This window comes from Notothenia rossii, assembly GCF_949606895.1.
Source record: "Notothenia rossii genome assembly, chromosome: 2".
In the NCBI taxonomy this organism is placed as follows: domain Eukaryota; kingdom Metazoa; phylum Chordata; class Actinopteri; order Perciformes; family Nototheniidae; genus Notothenia; species Notothenia rossii.
In genome coordinates, this window is record NC_136904.1 from 56,192,944 (window position 1) to 56,204,027 (window position 11,084).

Genomic DNA, 11,084 nt, shown 5'->3' on the forward strand with positions numbered 1-11,084 from the left:
ATTTTTTTAAATTTTTTATTATTAATAATAACGTTTGCATAGACATTTTCAGGGGCGGACTAGCCATCTGTATAATTTCTCAAACTTCTTTTTCACCCCCCCCCCCCCGTCGACAGGGGGTCGCGGGCTGAAAAGTTTGGGAACCCCTAACGCATTCTTTATAAATTCAGTAACTCAGTAACTCAGTTGTATATAGTCTCGGCTCCAAGACGTTGGTGAGTGGCGCCAACAGCGAGGCGAACAGAGATGAGAACTGTATTTAAGTAGGCTACATGTCACGATTATTGTTCTTATTATTATTCTCAGAGCCTCAGAATACTGAAATCTGTATTTTTTTAAATCTTTTTTTCCTTCTAATTTTTTATACTTTTCTAAATAACACACTGTTATTTACTCACCAATAACACACAATTATCCTTGTTTTTATTTATTTGTTTAATTCCATAATCGGTAATAATAATAATAATCCAAGAAATTCAGTTCCTGACAGATGCCAAAAAAGCCTGAGATTAGGGAATTAAACAAATAAATAAATAAAAACAAGAAGATAATTGTGTGTTATTGGTTAGTAAATAACAGTGTGTTATTTAGAAAAGAATAACAAATTAGAAGGAAAAAAAGATTTTAAAAAATACAGATTTCAGTATTCTGAGGCTCTGAGCCCCATTTCTTTTCCTCACAGACGACAAAAAAAGTCTGTGATTATAATATTTAAAATTAAAACAATAACCTCGGCTTTATATTGAGTAAGAACATGTTTTTATGAACCCCACAGCTTCTAGTCTTCCAAGACCCGAACGGACAAAAAGACGTGCTGCAGGCACGAAACATACTACCAATAACTTTTGAAATCGTTCTGTGTGACACGAAAAAAAGGGGAAAATCGTGTTGGTGAACACGAATCAATAGATTAAATTCCGTGACTATAACACGAAATGCTGTGAGACTGGGTTGGCTATCTACAGAAATGGTTAACATTGAACATTAAAAAGATCAGGCAGTTCAGGGAGAATCGAAGGAAGGCAGGCAGACTTTGCATGATATTCTTCTGGACGTGTTTCATTGTGGTGATAGTGAGGGTAGTCAATCCCTTTTTTGGCAAGACAGTAATGTTGAGATCTTCATAGTATCAAGTGAATACTTAAAACAAAAGTTAATTATAAATCAAATATGATCAATCATATTCTTGCATAAACCCATAATGAGAATGCTTCTTGATGATTTTTGAATATGTATGTATGCTTACAATTTTAGTTGTTGCTGTTTTGATAACTTTGCGTTTTAAAAAGAGGGTGTTGAGATCTTCATAGTATGTTGAATACTTAAAACGAAAGTTAGTTATAATCAATTATATTCTTGTATAACCCACAATGAAAATGCTTCATATTTTCGTTTTTTCTATATTTACAGTATAAACAAAACACAAGTGGTTTGTTAAATTGAGTGTAAGGCCTATAATGATTTATGGGTGTCATTGATAAGAGAGTAGGCAGTTTCTTCCCTCTCCTCTCACAGCAGTACACAGGGAGGGGGGCTCCGGACTTAAGGAGAAACACACTGAGGTCCCAAAAAGGTGGTTATGTCATAGCCGAGAATAATATTTTGCAGGGGTCATGTCCTTTTTGCACAAACATGGGAAGGTGTGTCTTATGTCATAGCCAATAGAATATGTCTGGTCATATCCAGTCTTGTACATCAGAGGCCATGCCCAGTTTCCACAAATATGGGTGTGGAGGAGGTGTCTTAGGTTTTTATATCCTGTTGTTGAGCATAAAGACACTGGCTTTTTGGAGAGAGCGAGAGAAAGAAGGGGGGTTTCCCCTGGTATACTCTCTCCCGGTAAAAGCTCTGTCCCTCAGAGCTGGGTTAATAGCTCTCGGTAAGGTTCTCTCAGACTTGATAAATATCTCAACATTTCTTGATTGAATGCTGAGTGAATTACTTTGTGAACTGAGTGGAATGATTTGATGGTTGATGTGTTTGTGAATATTAGGCCCGCCAGCTGTCTCCGAATTCATGCGGACAGGTATGGGTTTTTGAATGTTATTCCCGCCGTCTGTGTCGGAAAAAAGGTATGAGATTGATGTGAATTGAGTGGGTGAAAATGAAAGTTTGAATGTGCTTTTTATTATCACTGGTCATTTATGAGGGAATGCCTCTAAATTCTATCGGGAGATTTCAAAATCACAACTGAATTGCGCAGTTGAAATTAAAATGTTGGTAATAAATGTAAAACTGTGAATTAAAGTTTAACATTAGAACATGATCACAGCCTGAGCCTGGTTTAGTATGATTATAATGTTATAAAGTGAGAAGGTAAAAACCCTGTATTAGTTTGGACCTATTTTTCTTCAAATAAACTGATCCCACCTTTTGGACTGGGACAACTTAAAAGACATCTGCGCTCTCCCCTCCTGCTTCAAAGGTAAGATTACACCCTGCCACACTCACACTTAGGTAGGGCCACATCTCATTTACTGATATCAAAATCCTTCGGGATCGCTTAAACAGATTTAAGAGAGTTGTCTGAATTGAAACGGCAGTTAATTGAACCATGGTTCTTCGGGGAGTTAATAGAAGTGAGATCTTGCTGACGTTGGTGGATCTGAGCCAACCAGTAAACTTACATAGACTCAATAACTTTGGTTAGGTCAATAAGTAGGTCTGAGTAATTTCCCGGAATAAATTATCAGCTCCTCACTGACATATCTTGGTGACGTGTGTTGTTGTGGAACAAAAAACCAGACCAGAGATGTAGTTCATTTAACGGTTTCACACAAAAAAAGTCTTACTTCACAGTTTTATGGCAAAACATTTTTTTTTTTACTTGCAGAATTATCTTTTAAATTGAAAAACATCATATTTCTAATTCATGGCACAATTCAAACGGGATCGAAAGATAACCTTTCTCTCACCTCTCTATTCAGATTTCCCAGGACATGTAAGTGTCGGGGTGAATAAAATGCCCGCCCACAGATGCATGTCTGCCGTCTGATCTTAACAGATAAAATTTGATCATTTATTTTAAACGTCAGGTCTACAGCATGGCCACAAACCCCATCTAAAAACAGAGGCTCTGTTCTAATTACCTGATTGCATCGACCTGGGTTACTTGGCTCAACCATATAACTTTATTTAAGTTTACTTTAAACCACACTTAAAATAATAATATAATTATACATATCTAGGCCTACATGAAGTGGCGGCCGGCCCATAGGGGCGCTAGGGGCTCCGCCCCCCCTCTTCCCACATTTTTGATTGTCATTAAAAATAAAAATAAATATATATATATTTTTTTAATGAACAAGGTAAATATTATATAGTTGGTATCTGTAAAATGTATAATCTACAATAAAATCTTGTTTAAAATGGTGTCACGACGATGTCTAAAGTTACTGATAAGTCACATGTTTCCTGCCTGGCCGCAGAAATCTTTGCCCGTGTATCATTACCCTCTCTCATCTGGGCGCTAAGAAAGGAGCCCAAGTAAGTGCAGCAGCAGCCAACCAATTGCTGACTGTAAACTATGCCGCCGAAACATAATTTCAGCCAATCAACCTCGCCAGATCTGATGGTCATAGGGCGCCAATTTCAGCGCCCATTGCAGTCTGTGAGTCATTTGGACTCGTATCCAAGGTGACGCTACAGTAGTTGATGAGGATGGCTGCATGTGCAGGTGGAGACTCCGGACCTCGGTCCCCGCCCAATTCCGTCCAAGCACTGTTATCAAATCCTTTCGAAAGGAGAAGTTTGGGAGAGAAATTGTTGGTTAAAAACCTTGGACCGGACCAACCCGATTTTGTCTATATCACAGCAAGCTCGTGAAAAAAAAAAAGTTATCAACAGGGCTTCTCACGTAGCTGGTACACAAAAAAGGCATGGCTAGCTGGATGCAAACAGGTAAACGCTGTCTTTTGTTTCCCATGCTTGCTCTTCAAACAGCCGGGGACAGATACTATGTGCCCATGGACTGTGACGGGGATAAATGATATGAAGCATTTGTCCGAAAATGTTTAAAAGCACGAGTGCACGAAGGCACACATGACAGGTACCTTTTAAGTTAGCCATGCTAGGCAAAGCTAGATCAAGGGTACAAGATCTCTGAAAAAGCACAATGAAGAGGTGGACAAGAACAGGCACGTCTTGTCGAAAATAATTGATTGTGTGAAATATTGTGGGGGCTTTGACCTGCTTTGCCTGGCCACGACGAGACTGACCCATCCGACAACCCCGGCGTTTTTCGGGGGTTTAGTTGATCTAGTGGCCTCGTTAGATAGCGTGTTGCAGGAGCACCTTAAAACGGCTACCGTTTTCAAAGGCACCTCAAAGACGGTGCAAAACGAACTTTTGGAATGCATGTTGTCAGTTTCTAAATATTACATTCTGGAGGAAGTAAAAAATGCCAGTTATCGAGCTATTCAGGCGGATGAGACAACTGACATTTCCACCCACCACTTGTGTTACGGTACATCGACCCGCATAACAACGTCAAAGAGCGTTTTTCCCGAGTTCATCCCTCGTCAGAATGCGAATGCTGACACAGTTGCCACCGTGCTGATGGAGAGGCTGGGCACTATCCTCGCCGATGGAAACAGGGCAAACTAATCGCCCAAGCATATGACGGTGCAGCGGTGATGAGGGGAGCTAAAGGTGGAGTTCAGCGGAAAGTAAAGGATGTGTACAGTAGTGCGCACTATGTCCACTGCTATGCGCATCAGCTGAACCTCATTATGCAGCAGGCAACATCCCACATCCCCAAGTTAAGAACATTTTTTTCAGACCTTGGTGGATTTGCTGCATTTTTCTCCAGGTCATTTAAGCGAACTGCGATCCTGGATCAAGTGGTGGCACACAGAGTTCCTGGCACTTCCACAACAAGATGGAACTTTCACAGTTGTGCTGTTAACACGTCCCCAGCTGACCCAGAAATCAGCGCAGGTTCTGGTCCAGGCTCTCGTCATCTCACGCCTAGACTACTGCAACTCCCTCCTGGCTGGTCTACCTGCATGTGCCATCTGACCTCTGCAGCTCATCCAGAATGCAGCGGCTCGTCTGGTCTTCAACCTTCCAAAATTCTCCCACACCACGCCGCTCCTCCGCTCCCTTCACTGGCTTCCAGTAACTGCTAGAATCCACTTCAAGACACTGGTACTTGCGTACCATGCTGCGAATGGATCTGGCCCTTCCTACATCCAGGACATGGTTAAACCGTACACCCCAGCACGTGCACTCCGCTCTGCATCGGCCAAACAGCTCGCTGCACCCGCACTGCGAGGGGGACCCAAGTTCCCATCAGCAAAAACTTGTGGGTCTGCTATCCTGGCTCCAAAATGGTGGAATGAGCTCCCCATTGAAATCAGGACAGCAGATAGCTTGCACATCGTCCGGCGCAGACTGAAAACTCATCTCTTTCGACTCCACTTCGAGCGATAGAATTACTAACAAAGCACTTATATACTAATAAAGGGCTGGCTTATCTAAAGCCAGTTGAGTAGCACTTGAAATGTTTGGCTCTATGAAACCTGATGTACTTATATGATTCTGTTTTCTTCAAGGTTGTATCTTCCTGGTCAAATGCACTTATTGTAAGTCGCTTTGGATAAAAGCGTCAGCTAAATGCAATGTAATGTAATGTAATGTAATGTCTATGAGCACAAGGAGAACATCCTGAGGTGTTTCCAGACAATCAAAGACTCGGGTGGGGTGCATTCACACCTAATAGTCCGCTCTCTGGTGCGCACCAGACCACAGTTTGTTACATTGTTTCATTTTTCAGAAGGTTCGGTTTGCGTTCACACGGGCAAAACTCAAACGGACCATAAGTCATGTGCATGGAAATGCTGTTCAACAATTGGTCAGACATGAAGCGGGTAAAAACCACCAACCCAGTCTCACAAAAAAACGTGTAATAACTACGTTGGTCCACAACGTAGGACAGGGGTCGGCAACAGGCGGACCGCGGTCCGGGTCCGGACCCAGACGCCGACCTATGCGGACCCGGACCTATAATCAATACATAAATAGGGGATTTACATTTTTTACGTGGCAATTCTATTTTAACCGCCTCCAACAGGGGGCGAGTGAGCGATACAGGGAGAGAAACACAGAAGAAGAGATGAGAGCATGATACAGCGAGAGAAACACAGAAGAAGAGACGAGAGAGCGATACAGGGAGAGAAACACAGAAAAAGAGATGAGAGCATGATACAGCGAGAGAAACACAGAAGAAGAGACGAGTGAGCGATACAGGGAGAGAAACACAGAAGAAGAGACGAGTGAGCGATACAGGGAGAGAAACACAGAAGAAGAGACGAGTGAGCGATACAGGGAGAGAAACACAGAAGAAGAGATGAGAGCATGATACAGCGAGAGAAACACAGAAGAAGAGACGAGTGAACGATACAGGGAGAGAAACGCAGAAGAAGAGACGAGTGAGCGATACAGGGAGAGAAACACAGAAGAAGAGACGAGTGAGCGATACAGCAAGAGAAACACAGAAGAAGAGACGAGAGAGCGGGAGACAGTGAGTGAAGAGAAGAGTTAGCGATACAGTGAGAGAAGAGGAAAGTGAGTCAAGAGAAGAGTTAGCGATACAGTGAGAAAAGACGGCGGCAGACAGGGAGAGGAGACTGAGTGAAGAGCAGCGATACAGGGAGAGAAGCGGAGAGGAGAGTGAACAGGTGTGTTAGCGGCAGACAGGGAGATACACATATTTACACATGGCGCTCTCTAAGAAGAGGAAAGTGGACAGTGAGAACAGAGCTTTTAACCCTGAGTGGACGGACTCATTCATGTTCATCCTGCCCACTGGGAGCATAAAACCAGTGTGTCTCATCTGTTCAGAGACGTGGCGCTCATTAAAAGTGCCAACGTGAAACGCCACTATGAGACCAAACATAAAGTGTTTGACCAAACATTCCCTCTCAACTCAGAACTGAGGTCACAAAAAATAAGCAGTCTGAGAGCCCAATATGATCATTCCACCAGGATCCTGAGCCATTCATTCACTTCCCAACAACGTGCTAATGAATGTTCCCTCAGAGTGGCTTGGATTTCGGGTCAAAACAAAAAAACATTTACTGATGGAGAGGTTGTCAAGGAGTGCATGAGTGCAGTAGCTCAAACCTTTCTTGAGGGAAAACAAAAATAAGAGCTTTGTGAAGAAATTACGAAAATACCTTTGTCAACATCATCAGCCACAAAGAGGAGTGAAGTATTAACCCAGGATGTGCTAGCCCAGCTGGATGAAGCCCTTCATAAGGCACCCTGTGTAGTCTTAGCTGTAGATGAGTCCACTGATGTTTCTGACAATGCTCAGCTGTTAATTTATGTAAGGTTCTTCAACAAAGACAAGAAAGTGTTCTGTGAAGACATGTTAGGTGTAACTCCCCTTCAGACCAGTGCAAGAGGAGAGGACATCTACCTCGCCATTAAGGAGATGTTAACGAAGCGAGGAATAGAGCCAAAACAAGTGGTCATGATAGGGAGAGAGAAAGGAGCTGTTTCAAGAATGAAAGAGGATAATCCTGAGCTCATCTCTTACCATTGCATCATCCATCAATCTGTCCTGTGCTCCTCCCTGTCAGATGAGCATGCTGAGGTGATGAACACAATGATGAAAATGATCAATTTTCTCAGGGCGTCCTCTTCCTATCAGCATCGCATGCTCATGGAATTCCTCAGAGAAGTTGATGTAAACGCTGACGATCTTTTGCTGCACAACAATGTGAGATGGCTCAGCAAAGGCAGGGTGAGCGCTTTTGGTCCATCAGAAGGGAAGTAGCAGCTTCTTGGCAGAGATGGGAAGTCAGAAGGCAACACAGTTTTCTCGCTTTTTAGAAGATGAGAAAAAGATGGATAATGTGGCCTTTTTGGTTGACAGGACTTCACATCTGAATGAACTGAATCTGAAGCTACAGGGCAAGGTCCATTCAATTTGTGAATGGATGATCGCTGTCCGCTCCTTTCAGAGGAAGCTTGAAGTGTTCAAGGAAGATCTGCAGGGAGACTATGAACACTTCCCAGCAGTGCAGGAACAGGTTCAGGGACAGAGAAATGTGTCTTATTTTGTTGGCTTTGTAGATAAGCTGATTGTAAACTTCAGCAAACGTTTTGACAGCTTCAGCTTTGGACGGCAGCTCACCATGTTCATTCAGAACCCATTTCTTATCACAGATGTCAGGGAGTTCTCAAAGGAAGTCACACAGCACTTCAAGTGGGCAAATGCTGGGCCTCTCCAGATGCAACTGGTTGATCTCCAAGCAGATGTGGCCCTGAAAGAGCAATTTGGAAGAACTGACCCTGTCACTTTCTGGCTCAAAACAGTCTCTGAGACAGCTTTCCCAGGTCTGAGGAAAGTAGCTCTATATATATTCACCATGTTTGGCTCCACATACAGCTGCGAGGCAGCTTTCTCCACAATGAACATTATTAAAACAAAATATCGTTCCAGGCTAACCAATGAGAACCTGCATGTGTGTATGAGAATGGCCCTGACACCATTTCAGCCCAGATTTAAAATCCTGGCAGGACAATCTCGAGCTCAATTCTCACACTGAACCAAAAAAAAGCGAGTGAGGGACTGCAATATAAGAGGGAAAGAAAGAGAAACTGTTCATTTGTTATGATGTGTAAAGACTGATATGTTCTATAATCGTCTGAAACTGTTAAGTCATGATGTGAAACGGTTAACAAAGAGAAACGCAAGCTGCTGCTACACTTTATTGTATGTATCTAAACTTAAGCACTTTTAAGATGCACATATTTTCATTTTATTTATTTTCTCTATTTTATTTTTAAATGCAGCCCGAGAGGACATTAAGTGGATATGGCAAGAACATATCCACAGTATTTACTGTATATCTGTAAAGTTCAATGTTCATTGACAATAAATGTTGTTTTTGAATTGTACTTTCTTTATTTGATTGGCAGTCAGTTGTTGATGACATGCAGACGTTGATAAAGCTACAGGCTACTTCAATATATCACACTAATTCATTAAGCAACTTAGACATTTTGATGTTCCGGACCTTTGCATGGGGAGATTTTCTCTAACTGGACCTCGTTTAATTTTAGTTGAAGACCCCTGACGTAGGACGTAGTATTTCTATAAAAACGCCTCTGAAATGGTAAGATCCCTACGTTTTTTTTCACTATTCATTCCAATGGCTGGCGTCTATGTCACGTGATCTTCACATTTCTCCCTGCACAAAAAAAAAACATGGCCGAGCTTCGTTTTATTCTCGGTGTAAAATGCCTATTTTAAAGTTAGTTTGGCCATTAAAATTCGTTTTGATGTCATTTGATGCGAGAAATATGAGTTGTTATTTCAGATTATGTGTGCAGTGGATGTACATGATCTTTAGTTTGCTAGTTATTACGAAGATTACTTCAGGAAATTGTGTCTATACAACGTTTTCATTGTTACCAAGGTGGTTGCTAGGGACGCTGCTATCGATATTTGTGGACCAACGTAGTCACGTTTGTCCACGTTTGTTAACACGTTTTTTTATGAGACTGGGTTGGCTCCACCCTCCTGCAAGGAGACCTCTGTTCCAGCAGCACAGCTGAACATTCCCTGAAGCAGCGCTGGAAACAACTGTGGAGGCTCTATACAACATATATCATTCATTTAAGATTAATATTTGATTTATCCAATCTAATAATTGAAAAATGTTTATTTAAATCATGTGAAAGTATTATGCCAAGAAACCTGTTAGCTCATTGGATCACAGTATCTACATTATCAACTGTGTTATTCAAAGATGATGTAAAATACAAACAAAAACTGTGTTTGGAATAGAAAAGTGTGATATTTAAAGCATATATAATAATGATTATAATAAAAAACATTATTATAATATGTAGGTATAATATGTTTTGATCTCTTAAAGGTGACCTATCATACAAAATGCACTTTTGTACGTCTTTTATACATGAACATGTGTCCCCGGTGTTCCAGGGAACTCACCAAGTGTCAGAAAACACAACCCTCTCTATTTTCCTCCATACCCAAATCTCTTAAAAAGCGGCTGCAACGGATCTGATACAGACTGATCCAGAGTTGAACACTTATATGACGTCACATAAGTGACGCTACGGCTATGGTGCCAACTCCACCAATCAGGAGGAGACACCCACGGACATTGCCGTTCGAAAGCGCTGGAGACGCTGTAGTACATATGCCAGGCCTGTAGATGGTGCTGTTCTCACAGAATCAGCCCATGAAAAGACAGTGTTAAATTGAGCGAAATGAGGAATGGCTAAAATGCATGATCTGTTTGGTATTTTGAAAAATAAAAAAGTATAAATATGCCTTATATAGGTATGGTAGCTATTTTTTATGAAAAGATAAGAGTCTCTGGTACATATAAATTGCGTTTTTGTGTGATTGGACACTTTAGTTTAAAAATGACAGAAAAGCATAAACATATATTTAGCATTTTCTATTTCCTATTCCGTTTCCACCTATGATTTATGTGTGTTTATGTTAATATTACAAAGATGGTAAAAGGTATTGCTATAATCTTTGCTTTATTGTATGCATTACCTCTCTGTGAACCTTTAGGCCAAATGTGGTGACATTCTGATAATTATTTCCAGAGATACATGGGATAAGGCCAACACAGCCCCCTTCAGAGGAGCCCACTTTTTCACTATTTTCGATTATGGGAAAGTTCCAAACATTAACCAAAACGAATAATTTTGCACTTAAATATTTGTATACAACAATCCGTTTCATAAACTAGACATATTAAAGTAATGAAAAAACATGGTTGTGCTTTGTTCTACCTCGGGTAGAACAGGTTCTACCTGTCGATAACTAAAGCCTCTTTTGGGGGTTTGTTCCTCTACTATACCTTTAATGACTGTTTTAAAATGCCATTTTCTTAATGTTTTTCATTTTTGTAAAGCACTTTGAATTGCCTTGTGTTGAAAGGTGCTGTATTGTTGTCTGCCTGGATGCCTTCTTTTTTATATTGTAATTTGAGTCATTTCCATTAATGTTTTGCTATTTTAGCTCATTACTCCCCTCTGGGACTCATAAAGGTGTCCACAGGATACACGGTCACTAATACTGCCGT